This window comes from Elephantulus edwardii, unplaced genomic scaffold (genome assembly GCF_000299155.1).
Source record: "Elephantulus edwardii isolate Elephantulus edwardi_28Jun2011 unplaced genomic scaffold, EleEdw1.0 scaffold00012, whole genome shotgun sequence".
In the NCBI taxonomy this organism is placed as follows: domain Eukaryota; kingdom Metazoa; phylum Chordata; class Mammalia; order Macroscelidea; family Macroscelididae; genus Elephantulus; species Elephantulus edwardii.
Window position 1 is genome coordinate 25,480,804 of NW_006399762.1, and position 15,383 is coordinate 25,496,186.

Below are 15,383 nucleotides of genomic sequence, written 5' to 3' on the forward strand. Positions count from 1 at the left end.
TCATGAAAATGTAGACACTTGCAACTTTAACTCTAGAAATCTGTTACCCTTGGAACTTAAACTCTGGAAGAAAGGACAATTGAGAAACAAGTCATTACTGATACAATGGCATAAAAGAGAAGAATTTACTTCAATATTACATGTTACATTTTTGCTGAGATGTGGAGAACAGAAATAATTTATGTCAAAAAGTGGATTATAGAGTGTCTTATAATTAGTTATCTAATATTGTGTCCCTATCTTTTCAATTTATATACAGAACAGATCATCTGGGAGCCTGGGCTGTATGAGGAGGAATGTGGCATCAGGATTGGAGGTAGACTCATTATGCAGATGACAGAACCCTGCTTGTTGAAACTGAGGAGGACCTGAAGTGCTTGCTACAGAAGGTCAAGAACTATAGCCTTCAGGGAGCCATGGGCATCTCCCGGGACAACTGGCACAAGCGCCGCAAGACCGGGGCAAGAGAAAGCTCTACCATAAGAAGCGGAAGTATGAGCTGGGACGCCCGGCTGCCAACACTAAGATTGGCCCCCGACGTATACACACAGTTTGTGTGAGAGGAGGCACATGTACGTTGTACTTGCAAAACAAGGATAATTGATGTTGTCTACAACGCCTCCAATAATGAACTGGTCCGAACCAAGACCCTCGTGAAGAACTGCATCGTGCTCATTGACAGTACACCATACCGCCAGTGGTATGAGTCCCACTATGCGCTACCCCTGGGTCGTAAGAAGGGGGCTAAGCTGACTCCTGAGGAGGAAGAGATTTTAAACAAAAAGCGATCAAAGAGAACTCAGAAAAAATACGATGAAAGGAAAAAGAATGCAAAAATCAGCAGTCTTCTAGAGGATCAGTTCCAACAGGGCAAGCTTCTTGCATGTATTGCTTCTCGGCCAGGCCAGTGTGGCCGTGCAGATGGTTATGTGCTAGAGGGCAAGGAGCTGGAATTCTACCTGAGGAAAATCAAGGCACGGAAAGGCAAATAAATCTCCCTCCCATTTTAGCACATGTACTAATAAAGGTGAATAGAATAAACTTTTCCTTGTTTATTTGCCCGAAAAAAAAAAAAAAAGAACTATAGCCTTCAATGGATTGAAGCTCAACATCAAGAAAACAAAGATTCTCACCACTGGGCCAATTGACAGCATCAGTATGGAGGGTGAAGAGTTTGAGATAGTTAACAGTTTTAGTTTATTTGGCTCCACAATCAACACTCTCAGTACCAGCATCCATGAAATCAAGAGACAAATTGTATTGGGAAAGTCAGCTTTCAGGGACCTCTCCAGAGTACTGAAGAACAATGATGTCTGTCATTCAGGATACTAAGATGCACCTGATCCACACCATAGTCTTTTCAATTGTTTACTATGCATCAGAAAGCTGCAGAATGACTAGGGATGATAAAAAGATAATTGATGCCTTTGAGCTGTGGTGCTGGAGAAGAGTATTGAATATACCATAATCAGCTAGGGAGAACAAACAGGTTCAAACTGGAGAAGAGTATTGAATATACCATAATCTGCTAGGGAGAACAAACAGGTTCAAACTGGAGAAGAGTATTGAATATACCATAATCTGCTAGGGAGAACAAACAGGTTCAAACTGGAGAAGGTAAAACCAGGCTGCTCCTTGGAGGTAAGGATTCTAAAGCTTTGTCTAACATACTTTGGACACATTACAATGAGAGATTGGTCCTTGAAGAGAGACATCATTCTTGGGAGGGTGGAGGAACAGCGCAGGAGAGAAAGACTTTCAATGAGATGGATTGATTCAGTCACTGGGGCAATGGGGGTAGGTGTGTCAGAGACAAAAAGGTTTACACAGGATAGAGTAGTATCTAGGGCTCTTGCATATAGGGTTGCTATGAGTCACAAGTGATTTAAAAGCACATAACAACAACAATAACAACAACAAAGACAATGTTGTTGCTATAAAAAAGACCATAAATGGATGGCTTTAACAAACATATTCTTACAGTGTAGTAGACCAAAAGTCCAAATTTAGGATTCCAGCTCTAAAGCAAGAGACCTCTGGTGGCATAATCTGTAGAGAGTTGTTTGCACTGCCAGCCCAAAGGCAGGTGGTTCGAATTCATCGCCCTCTCCTCCCTGGCTATTTATTTATAGCCTCTGAGAATGTTTTCAAGGTACATTTATGTGTAAGTTCCAACTTGATGGCAATGAGTTGATGAGTTGAGCTTAAGAGGACAACACTCTGTGGGTGACAGAAAAATGTCCTTCTTTTCTTCTGTATCTACAGGCCCAGCACTTCCTGGAGATCTCTTTGTCTTCTGGCCTTGCCTGCTTTCAAGGAGATTTTTGTCACGAAGTGTGAGGATGGCACAGTAGGGTCGCTATGAGTCCTGCTTGACTCTTCAGCACCTAACAACAACAATTCCTGGCAATTATTTCTTAGTGGTCCTAAATGTTTCCTATCCCCACTCCTACTCACTTAACTTGCTTTCCTCTCTTTTTATCTCTAGTCTGTTGTTGTTTCATGCTTTTGAATCAAGTCATAGAGACCTTAAGAACAACAGATGGAAATCTTGCCCTAACCTGCAACATCCTCTTGATCTCCGCTCAAGTCCAGCATCGCAGTCACTGTGTCACTCCATCTTGTTGAGGATCTTCTTTTTCTCTGACTCTCCACCTTTCCAAGCATTTCACTTTCTTTCAGTGAGATAAAGGATAGTAAGGGTCACATCTGGGGAAAACTCCCCCTACATCCCATCAGGGCTGTTATGGGATTATGGAATGTTACGATCTGAACCCTGTTCTATCCTGTGCCCTCCTCATACTTCCTGACATAAAAGAGCACATTGTTGCAGTCACTGTGTCAATCCACTTGGTCAAGGGTCTTCCCCTCCTTCTCCTACCCTCCACTCTTCATAGCTTCATGTCCCTCTCCAAGCCATAGCCCCTCCTAGCAATGTGTCAAAAATATGTGAGGTGAAGCCTCATCATTCTTGCATCCAAAGAGAACTCTGGCTGCATCTTCTCCAAAACATAGCTGTTTGTTCTTCTGGCCTCCATGGGATGTTCAGTGTTCTTCTCACCACAGTTCAAAGATGTCAATTCTTTTTCTGTCTTCCTTATTCATTGTCCAGCTCTCAAATACATAGCAAGTGATCAGAAAGACTTATGGACTGAATCAGATGCTCCTTGGTCCTCAAAGTGACATGATTACTCCTCAATAATTTGGATATTCCACCCTTAATCCTCTTACAACTCTTTGGTTTAGCAGATCATAAGGGGTCATTACACAGTTTACATCTTATAGAATATATACACATATTTTAGGAGGACAGAGTTTAATCCATGACCAAAGAAGATGAAGCATGCTAGGCTTGGTAATAGCAGCAAGTGAAATTGTTCACATGTACTTCTGAGTGACCCCAACACAGAGATGGAAAATAAGGAATATTTGAGATGAGTTCCAGGCAGGAGATAGAGTCTAGATAATGGTCTGCTGTAATAGTCCTTCAGAAAGAAAAGAACTCCTCACAGGAGAAATAACTGGCAGAAAAAAACTACTTACTCAGCTGGTTGAATGACCATCCTGCTTCAGCAGGACAATGTATCTCAATGAAAACATTTTACTCAGGGCAACTTTTGTATACATAGCCTAATGGTGCAAACCTAAAGTGCTGCAAACCTGAAGGCACATAGTTCAAACCTGCCAGTTACTGTGCTGGAGAAGGATAGACAATGTCCTGTCTTGTAATCAACTGCCTCTGAAAAACCACTGGAGGGTCAGCTATATTACTTCTGACTTAATGGCAAGAAACAACAGGGACAGTAAGTGTTTAATGGTCTGTATTTTCATTCGAAGAGAACAGTGGACGTCTGACTGGTAAACAAGAACAAAACATATTAAGACTACTCAACATCTCCTATTATGTCATTTTGCAATGTATCCACCTCAGTGTTTTTGGTTTGAACTGTTGTTTTCTTTTTTTAAAAAAAAAAACCCCAAAATTCAGTGTCTAAAAGATAAAGCTTTTTAAATCTTCATTGCTTGAATAACTGAATGCATGTGCTGTCCTAGATCATGAGGTTAGCAGTGCTTATTTCAATATTAAATAAAAGGATTCATTTTCATTGAAGCAAGCAGGGAATTAAGCTTACAACTTCAATTACCAATAATTAATTCCCCACACTGCAAGCCATGCAGTTTGCATTTAAACTCCTAATGCCCAAAGGATAACAAAAATCTATTTTGATCACTTCTTATTTTCGTCATTTAAAGGGTACATCTTATTTCAATTAGACACATATATTTGCAGATTATAAGAGAGAACAAATATCCTCTTCTAAAAAAAAATCAAACTAGGGGGAGTCTTTTCTAAGCAGGACAAAGAAATTCTGGCATCTTTTAATTTCTCTTGCTTTTAGTGAAGGAGCACCCTAATATTGTGTAGACTTAGCTACTGAATGTACACAAACCTCTACTTGACAAGCAGATGAGTAATTTCCCTATGCTTGTTTTTCCCTAAACATCAAGGTATTCTTTGTAGATTTTCATTTCCTGAGAAAAAGAATGCACCATGATCTAAAAGGAGGCAAAATTAAGTTCTGCTCCAAAGGCCACCAACCAACTTTGGCAGCAGGTAGCAGGATCAGAAGAACTCTTCAGAGAAGGAGGCTTGACCTGGAGATGAACAGGAGAGACAGAGACCAGGCTCTGTCCCATTTTCTTTCAGCAAGTTCTGAGCCACGAAATAAGCCACCAGGGTGTCACCAGAGCAAAGACACAATCAGAGCTGGAGTTCTTAGAGATAAAAAGAGGCGCCTGAAATTATATTTCGCTGGAAGCATGGAGACCTGTGAGGCATGCAGAAAATAACTTCTAAGAAACCCTATGTTTCAAATTCTAAAGACATTCAGGTTTTTCCTTCCAGTGTTAACTTTGCCCCAAATATATCGCAGAATTAATAAGAAAACTGGCTATGTTCTTATGAAAGCTCATTTAAGCAGAACTCAATTAGGAACTGTAATTAATGGCTGTATTGGGATTTCAGGAAGACAGAAGTAGAGTATCAATGACATAATAAATCATAATGGCTAACAAGTAAGTCTAAGATCAGTATACATTCATTCCAGTCTTCAAACCAGGACTGTAAAATGTTCACACACATGCTTGGAATGGTAACCCAGGGCTTACGAAGTCCTTAATATGACAGCAACATGCACAGACACACACAGAGCTTTGGACCAGACCCACTGTGTCCTACTTTCCATTACATAAAAAAAACACAAAACACAACCAAACTAATACCATCCAACACATTCTTAAATGATCTTATCAACCAGAGTTGAGGAAAAGAGTGAAAATGAATATTAACGAGGGAGAAACTCTGTTAGAAATTTGACCTAATATACAGATTTTGATTCATCATTTTTTCAATATTAGCTAATAATTTATACATAGAAAACTACTCAGTTATGGAAATAAAATCCATCCAAATCTTTTTTCCAAGTGAAAGGAGAAAAGGAATATTTAAAGGGCTAATGAGGAAGGATGCCACTTTGAAGATTAAGTGACCCAAGCCATGACATTTTAGTCGCCCCATATGCACATGAAAGTTGCACAATGAATAAGGAAGGCTGAAGCTGAATTTATTCCTTTGACTTGTGGTATTGATGAAGAGTATTGACTGTGCCATGGATTTCCAAAAGAACAAATACATCTTGGTACAAGTACAGGCAGGATACCCCTAGAAGCAAGGATGGTGAAATTTCATCTCACATTTTTTGGGTGTGTCCTCAGGAAGATCCAGTCTCTGGAGAAGAACTTCATGCTTGAACTTCATCTCACATACTATGGACATGTTGTCAGGAAGGTCCAGTCCCTGGAGAAGGACATTATCCATGGTAAAGCAGAAGATCAATGGGAAAGGGGATGATTCTCAGAGATGCGGATTGACACTGAGGCTAAACCAATGGGGTGAACACAGCGGGGTATAGCAGAACAGTACAGGGCGAACAGTGTTTCATTCTGTCATACATAGGACTGTTATTGACTCAACAGCACCTAGCAGCCGAGATAGAGGTCAAAATTCAAGTATATTAAAATAACTTCCCAGAACTCTGGTGGCCTAACGGCAAGAAACCGAGTTACAATCTGAAGCTGCTGATTTGAGGCCACCAGATGCCCTGCTGGAGAATTTCTTCCTATGCAATTAACTGCCTCTGAAAACCTGCTGGTTTTCTGTTATGGATCTGTTCCAACTTGACAGAACACACAACAAAAGCAAAAAACCTGTAAACACAGAGAACCAACACTGGGTAGGATGTGTATGTGCTTGATGCCACAACCAAATATTTCCAACATAGGAAAACAAATTAAATGATAAATTATTTATTCTTACATGACAATCTTTACGGAAAATACTTCCCCCTCCCCTTTTGACTGGTGGCATAGTCTGTGGGGCATGTTTCTGCTAACACAAAGGCAGTTTGAATCCACCAGTAGTTCTGTGGGAGAAAGATGGGCAATCTCCTTCTTTCCAATTTAGCACCTTGGAAATCTGCTGGCAGGACACCTATGGAGGGTTCTGATTTGATGGCCATGAGAGTGTGTCCTAATCTTTTCACAGTCATGACTTCAACAATAGAGACTCATAGCTGACGTCATCCATCCTTTACCTTCCTGCTTTACACCGTCTATTGGAAACCATCCCTCTTCACTTAAGGCACTGACTGCTTCCTTTTCACTGTGTCTTCTGATGTTTTTAGCACAAGCACATTCTACCCTTTATTCTGGCACCAACGATGTATTTAGCCCAAAACATCCCAACTGGACCACACAGTTCTAAGACCTGCTGTCTAGTCACAGATAGCCAAGGGGAACAAGAGAATAGAGAAATCTTAATTTGTTCAGAAAGAGAGATCAAGCAGTGGGAGGTCTGAGACAAAGACCAACTGAAAACCTGATGCACTGGCTATTATGCAGCTGTTCTTGTTAATCACTTCCCTCAAAGAAGGTCAGGCAACATACGTGCCCACTTTCCAAGATTCCCTAAATGACATACTCCTGCAAGCAGTGGTGTAGCACAGGCTGAAAACATTCGTGTTAGATCATGCCACTCTAAGTCAGGGGAGATGTGTGTCTTTCCCAGCTGAGACTGAGGCAAGGTTGCCAAGCCATTAACGTGTGGAGGCGTGGGATTTTTCACAAGTTATAACCATTGTCTGTTGCTCATGCGTTCTCCTTCCCCCACATCTTTCCTCATTGTGCATCTACCACCAAAATCTGCTTTATGTCTTGCTGCTCGCTATATTTTTGGCATTTCACAACTTAAAAAATTATTGTGGTGAAAAAAATTACAACCGTAACAATTTCTATGGGTGTAATTAAATACTCATGATGATATTTTTCATGTTGCAAAACCATTATCAGTATGCTTTCCAATCATTTCACCACTATTAGCAAAAATCTGAGTGGTTCATGAGTAAAAGCCCTTCTTGCCCCCACCTCCTTCTAACTTTCTACTCCATATTAGAAATTGATTTTTTTTCACTTTTAGAAAATTTTATTTATTTATACTAGTTTACGTACAAAGTTTGAATGTGTTGTTTTCCAGACCAGATTCTTCCAATTTCTCTCACCCTCCCCTATCAATTGTACAACCCCATGATTAATTTCTCTCCACTCCCTCCCCTCCCCACCCCACATCCTTTTATTTCTGCTTCCATTCTCATTTCCCCTTGTATTCTTATCCTAATTCTATAGTAATAGTTTGTGGGACTGAGTTAGTTCACTCAGCATAATGCTCACCAGTCCCTCATAAGCTAGGTAGTAATTTACAAAATCATTGCTCTTCCATGCTGCATAGTATTCCATCATGTGAATGTACCATAATTTCTCAATCCTTTCGATTGTGGTTGGACATCTGGGCTCTTTCCATGTTTTGGCGATGGTGAATAAAGCTGCTGTAAATATTGGTGTACAAGTCTCTATCTGTGCCTCAGTTCTCGTTTTCTCACGGTATAAGCAATGGAATAGCTGGGTCATATGGAATTTCTGTGTTCAGCTCTTTGAGGAAGCTCCAAATTGACTACAGAATTGTTGTACCAAGAAATGGATTTTTGAAGTGAACTATCTAGCCGGGTGTGCAGACTTTGGAGGTAGAAGAGGAAGAAACTGGCTTCTTCGAAAAGAAATGTGTGCTTGGACCAACAATAATGTCAAGTTCAATTAAAGTAATTGGCTATTTAACACTTTGAGGGAACATTGGTGGCCTAGTGGCAAGAAGTTGTGCTGCAATCCTGAAGGCACATAGTTCAAGGCCATGCAGGAGGATTGACAATCTCCTCCCATGCAATTAATTGCCTCTGAAAACCCACTGGAGGGTCAACTATATGTCAGTTTTGACTCTTTGGTGCACAAAAGCAACAACATCAACAACAACAATTTAATGTCAGAACAAACAGGTTTGTCCTAGAGAGGGTAAAACCAGGCTGATCCTTAAAGGCAAGGATTCTGAGGCTTTGTCTGACATACTTTTGGGCATATTGCAAAGAGGGATCAGTCCTTGGAGAGGGACATCATGTTTGGAAGGGTGGAGGGACAGTGCAAGAGAGGAAGGCCCTTGATGAGATGGATTGATACAGTCACTGGGATAATGAAGATAGTTGTGTCTGAGACAATAAGGTTGGTACAGGATAGAGCAGGGTTTAGGGCTGTTGTACATAGGGTTGCTATGAGTTACAAACTACTTGATAGCACATAACAACAACATTCTTAATCTCACACTCATTGCTATTGAGTTGTACTGACTCATAACTGACCCTCTATTTGGTTTCTGATGCTTGTGGAGTTTATCTTTAAATATGGCTGTTCTAGCCATAGTTTGACTTGACCATGCAGATAGACCATGCAGATAGATAGGGTTTGGAAGTGAATGGGGTGTGTTAGACTATCCACAAGAGGATTGGCTATCTACCAATCCACAAGGGGATTGGCTAGTCTCACCATTAAATTGAGCAACCCAGCAACAAGAGAATGAGACCTCCCCTGCCATCTGTGAAGAAACCTCACCACAAGGAAAAGAGCAAACAAGAGAACCTACAGGACCAACAGCCATGGCAGCCACAGCAGAGAAACAGGAAGTGATGTGAGACAGAGAACCAGAGACTTGACTTGAGATGGGGCCAGGGGACTACTACATCACAGGAACCAGACGTAAGAGCCTTTGCCCAAGTTTGTTGGACAACTGAGGATGAGGTGGGGCCATCATTCACAGGACTGAGAACTTTGTAACACTGGCTTAAAGTCATAAGGTTCAAGACTGAAGTGGCTGTGAGCATATTTCAGGAGCCGTCCTGACTGTATCCTACTACTAACCAGGATTATAATTTTTTTAATTATAAACTTAACTTTCCTACCATGGTTCTGTGTGACCTGTGAGTTACTGCATTGGAGAGTTTGGACCCAGAAAAGCAGTACGATTGATGTTGGGATGAGAAAAAAGCAGTATGGAAATGTGCCAAACATGTCTGACTTCACGGAACTTGGTTTTGTGTTATTGATGCTGTTGATGGAGGTAGTTCCCCTTTGTGAAGTCAGTAGAGGTCAGATATGGCCTTCTTAATGTGGCCTTTGTTCTTTTTACAATGGTATAAATGCATAGGAAGAGATTACTCATCTTTCTCCTGTGGAGTAGCTAGTGGATTTGAACCACCAGCGAGATGTGGCAAGAGGTGCCAATCTAGCAGTGCATTTTCCCCACAGACAATACCACCCGAGCTCTCCTATCTTGTTAATACAGACCCAAAAGAGGAAAATTTATTAAGAAATTTAAAAATGACAGTGCATATGAACTTATTTACTTCCAAAAAAGGATCAAATTTTATATTTTTCCTCTTTTCTTTTCACTTTTGAAATTGGTTGTTAACTGGTGGTTGAATCTACCAGCTGCTCTGAGGGAGAAAGACGGGCAATCTCCTCCTGTGCTATTTACTACCCCTGACAACCTCCAGGAGGGTCGGTTCTAATTTAACTGCAGTGAGTTGTTGTTAGTGTGAAGCTATTGACACTCATAGGCAAGTTGGCACAAAGAATCAAAGAATTCTTCCTGACAATTTTTTAATGATGGGATTTTTAAATAAATCTATGCTATATAAATCTGAGTATTTACCTTTTTTGGAAGGAGGAATGGCATCCACTTCCATAATAGCTTGCCTCCGGAAACCCTATGAACCTGGGGAGAGGATGAAAGGCACCTGAGGGTCGAGGACTCTCCTTCATAGGGTCACTGTGAGTCGCCTGTGACTCGACAGCACTTAACAACAACATTTACCTTTTGAAAATTCTAAAGCTGATTATCTGCTCCAGCCTTACTTGTATCTCTGGCTTTTAAGGAAGGGTCCAGTACTCAGGAAGACAGATGAGTCAACTCCACCCCAGCCCTGTTGTTGTTGTTGTTGTTAGGTGCTGTCAAGTTAAGTACAACTCATAGCGACCTTATGAACAAAAGTTCTGAAACCTGTTCTGCTCTGTGCCATCCTCACATTTCCTGACACACCAGAGTCCATTGCAGCAAATACTCTATCAATCCACCTAGTTGAGGGTCTTCCTCTCCTTCATCCAACCTCCACCCTTTGCAGCTTCATGTCCCTCTGTAAGGAATAGCCCCTTCTAGTAACATGCCCAAAGTATGTGAGGTGAAGCCTCATCATTATTGTCACCAAAGAGCATTCTGGGTGCACCCTCTCCAAGACATATCTGTTTGTTCTCTTGGTTGTCCATGGTATTCAGTGCACTTCTCCAATACCACAGCTCAAAGGCATCAATAATACCCCAGCTTTACCTAGTACATATTCAATCTGTAAGCTGAGCAAATCACTCTGGAAGTTGGATTCCATGAAGAAAAATGTGGCATCAGGACTGGAGGAAGACTCATCAACAACCTGCATTATATAGATAATACAATTGCTAAAAGTGAAGAGTACTTAAAGTACTTCCTATAAGAGATCAAAGACTACAGCCTTCAATACCATGACAACAAAAATATTGACCAATGGGACAATCAGCAACATCATGATAGATAGAGAAAAGATTGAAATTGCCAAAGATTTCATCTTACATTGATCCACAATCAAAATCCTTAGTACCAGCAGTCAGGAAATCAGGAAAGATATTGCACTGGTCAAGTCTGCACTCAGGGACTCTCCAAATTACTGAGAAGCAATGATGTCAGTTGGAGGACTGAGGTGTGCCTAATTCAGGCTGTGTCTTTTCAAGTACTTGCTATGCATTTGAGAACTCAACAGTGACTATGACAGAATTGATGGTTGAGTTGTGGTGTTGAAGAAGAGTGCTGAATAGCCCATTAACTGTAAGAAGGACAAACAGATATTTCTTGGAGAAGGTGCAACCAGAGTACTCCTTGGAGCCAGCGATGGGGAAGCTTTGTCTCATATACCTTTGACGTGTTTTTAGAGAGGCTATTCCTTGAAAAGATGCATCATGTTTGTAAATGCAGAGGGTCAGCAAAAAAAGAGGAAGACCTTCAACCAGATGGACTGAGACAGTGACTGCAGCAATGGGCTCAAGCATGTCAGAGATGATGAGGAAGGCACAGGATAGGACAGAATTCAGATCTGTTCTTCATAGGGTTGCTATGAGTTGTACTCAGTTTGTTGGAACCTAACAACATTAACAGCAACAACAGTTTACAGATTACAGAACATCTTGCCACTTCTTCTCTGACCTTTCAGTTTTTCCTTTTTTAAATTACTTTTTGTGGGCCTGTTCTTTTTCTTGAATTACAGTGACTCAGCACTAAGAAATGGAAATCCAGTAAGGTGACCTGATTTGCCCATGTACAAAAATCTGGCTAATGATATAATTTGGACTTCAATTTACTTTGCTTGTTTCTTTGTACAGTATTCTTTTCAGTTACCAAGTTTCTTCTGAGACCATAAGTAGGTTAGGTTGTTAAGAGATTGTTTTTTCCTACTTCAGAAGTATATTTCTTTTTTAAAAATAGGGAACTATCTCTTTTTTACAATCTTATTCAGGATTTTTAGTATAAGAATTAGAGTTTTTCTTATCTGTACCTTCATAATATCCCCTTTCAGAATGTTAAAACTATTATTTTAAATGTGCAACAAGCATGATTAAAGGATTTTTAAATAAGATTTAAAAAAAAGGAATCACTTAATGGTCTTTAAGGCTTGAGGAACTCAAGGGAAGGATGACTTACTGTTTTAATTTTAAAAATAATATACAAATAGGTGGTTTCTATTTATGGCTGAAATCTAATCAGATAATTTACTTATCTTTTAAAAATATTCTTTTATCCAGCTTAAGGAATGGGAAAAATTTGGTTTCATAAAAAATGCCACGAAAATTTGAACAGTAGTTGACTTGGAACTCCGGTGGCCTAGTGGGAATCCTAGTGGCCTAGTGACAAGAAGTTGCACTGCAATCCCAAAAGCATGTGGTTCAAGGCACCATAGTAACCACAGGAGAAGAATGGGCAATCTCCTCCAGTATGATTAATTGCCCCTGGAAAACCTAGTGGAAGGTCAGCTATGAGTCAGTTCTGAATCTCTGGTAAACAATAACAGTTGAACTGGAAGTTAGTGTGGGTTGATAAAGCAGTTTATACATCTTAACTCAGAAATATTACTTCTAATATCCAATTGTGTGTTGAAGAATCTGAAGAAAGGCTTAATTTTCAGGGTCAAATAGAGCAAATAGGTCAAAGTAGTTTCAGAATTTGTCACTCTCACTCTGGCTATGCTGTTTTTACAGGCAGTTTCTAGAAGCTAGAGAAGGCAAGAAATAGGTTCTTTCCTAGAGTGACCTGCCGATACTTTAACTTTAGCCCAGGGAGACTAATAACTAGAGATGATAGGAGGAGAGTTGATGCCTTTGAGCTGTGGTGCTGCAGAAGAGTAATGAATATACCATGGACTTCCAAGAGAGCAAATAGCTTCATCCTGGAGAAGGAAGGTGAAGACAGGCTGCTCCTTGGAGGCAAGGATTCTGAAGCTCCACCTGACATATTTTGGACATGTTGCAAGATGAGACCAGTCCTTGGAGAGGGATGTCATACTTGGGAGGGTGGAGGGACAGTAAAGGAGAGGAAGACCCTTGATGAGATGGGTTGATTGAGTCATTGGGATAATGGGGTTTAGTGTGTTGTAGACTATAAGATTAGCAAGGTATAGAGCAGGGTCTAGGGCTGTGGTACATAGGGTCACTATGAGTCGCAGGCAACTCAAAGGCATATAACAACAGGAAGCAACAACAATGTCCAGCACTGTAAGAAAATACATTTGTGCTGTTTAAGCCTCTCCATTTGTGGGAATTTGTTACAACAATTATAGAAAAACAATCCACTCTCTAGAAGATATTTGAGGAAAAAAAACCTTGGTAACAAAACTCAATAGCGTATCTTAATCTTTATTTTTTGAAGTTTGATCGAACAGGTTGTTTTTGTTGGGGGCCAAAGAGTCAATTTCAAAATATAGTAATCCTGTATGTTGAATACAGGGGAGTTCGGGTGGTTTAGTGGTAAGGAGCTGCACTGCCAACCCATAGGCTGGTGGTTCAAATCTACCAGCTGCTCTGCAGGAGAATTATGGGCAAACTCTTTGTGTGGGATTTATAGCCTCTCAAAACCCACTGGAGGGTCATTTATGAGTCGATTCTCATTGGTCTGCATATTAGCATAACCATATATATTGTTGTTATGTGCCATTGACTAGAAAATGATTCCTAGTTGACCCATCATTAGGATTTCAAAGGCTCTAAATGTCACAGAAGTCTGCCCACTCTTCTCCTATGACACAACTAGTGTATTTGAACCAAGTGCCTTTGGGTTTAGCAGCACAGCTCCAGTAGGCCACCAGAGTTACGTTTGTTGTTATATGCCATCAAGTCAGAACCCACTCATACTTGACCCTCCAGTGGGTTTTCAGAGGCTGCAAATCACATAAGGATGAGACTGTCCATCTTTCTCCCATGGATCAGCTGGTAGATTAGGACCCCTTGGCAACTCCTTACCACTATTCTACTAGACATACCAGACATCTATGGCTTTTATTGTTGTTGCTGTTGTTAGGTGCCATTGAGCCGACTGGAAAACGACTCATAGAGTCACCAGGAACAGGTATGAACCGTGCCCTACCCTACATCATCCACATGATCGCTGATATGCTTAAGCTCGCTGTTACAGCCTCTATGTCAGTCTATTTTGTTGAAGGTCTTCTCTTTCTCTGGCCTTCTACCTTTCTCAGCATGCTATCTTTTCCCTAGCACTGGCCAATTTCTGGTCACAGGTTAAAATAAGAAGTAAAAATTAAATTTGTTCTTTCTGATGTTTTCCTTTCAATTTCAAATCTTCTTCTCTCTAACACTCTATTGCTTTGGAATGGGAAGAAATCGATGGTGGCTAATCACCTTTCTCTTGTTAGATGTCACTGGATCAATTTCAACTCATGGTGACCCCTTTCGGCAGAGTGACTATGTGTCTGATGTTTTCTAGTATGTAATCTTCGCAGAAGTGGATTGTCAGTTCCTTCTCCCGTGAAGCTATTGGGTAGTTTCATTCATGAACCTGTAGGTTAGCAGCTGAGTGCTTGATGATTGTGCCACCAGGGTTCCTTAGTAGAGCAGTAGAGACTGTCTAACATATTTGTGAACATGATTTTGTGTGAGCTGGAGCTCTGGGAAAGAGTTCTGAGATCTAGTAGGAGATGTAGATGCTTCTTAGGAGAAAGAATTAGAGTTGAGCTGGGAAGTACAGCCGAGACACATTTGCCATCCCTGTTGCAGTGCATCAAGTTTTGCTTCACCATTAATCTCACCAATTTCATGTGTACAGGAACCAGGACATGGGCAGCACCATCTGTGGAAACATTACCATCTCATGGAATCCTCAGAATTTTTGAGACTAAAGAATCAAAGCTAGGGAAAGGAACATAAATTTTGTCTCATTCCCCGTAAACCACAATCTAAAACAAATAAAATTGGGATAAAATGAAACACAGGGAGTTTGGGAACTTAACTAACATTTGATCAACTTGAGGTTTGGTTAGATAATACAAACAAGGTCAAGGAGTTATTGCCAACTGTGGTTGAGTCTCTTTTTTTTCCCCCCCTGTAATAGAGAGGCTTTTATTAAGAATTTTTTAAATTGTAGAAAGTTATTCTTTTCTAAGAGTCTTATTTTCAGAAGCATATAAAGCTTATTGTTATTTATTCTGTGCATACCTATTTTTTTATTATTAAATTTTATGAGTTTTAATGAACATTTACAGGGATTTTGGGTTTTCATTCCTTCATTGCTGCACCATTCTCTCTACCCTCCTCCCCAGTTTGTTCTTCTTCCCTGCCATCCGAATGTCTGTTTTAATTGT

At 40.5% G+C, this 15,383-nt stretch overlaps 1 pseudogene; it reads left to right on the forward strand.

Moving 5' to 3' along the window:
- Window positions 1-416: 416 nt before the first annotated feature.
- On the forward strand, window positions 417-992 carry LOC102875454 (annotated as a pseudogene).
- Window positions 993-15,383: the final 14,391 nt, after the last annotated feature.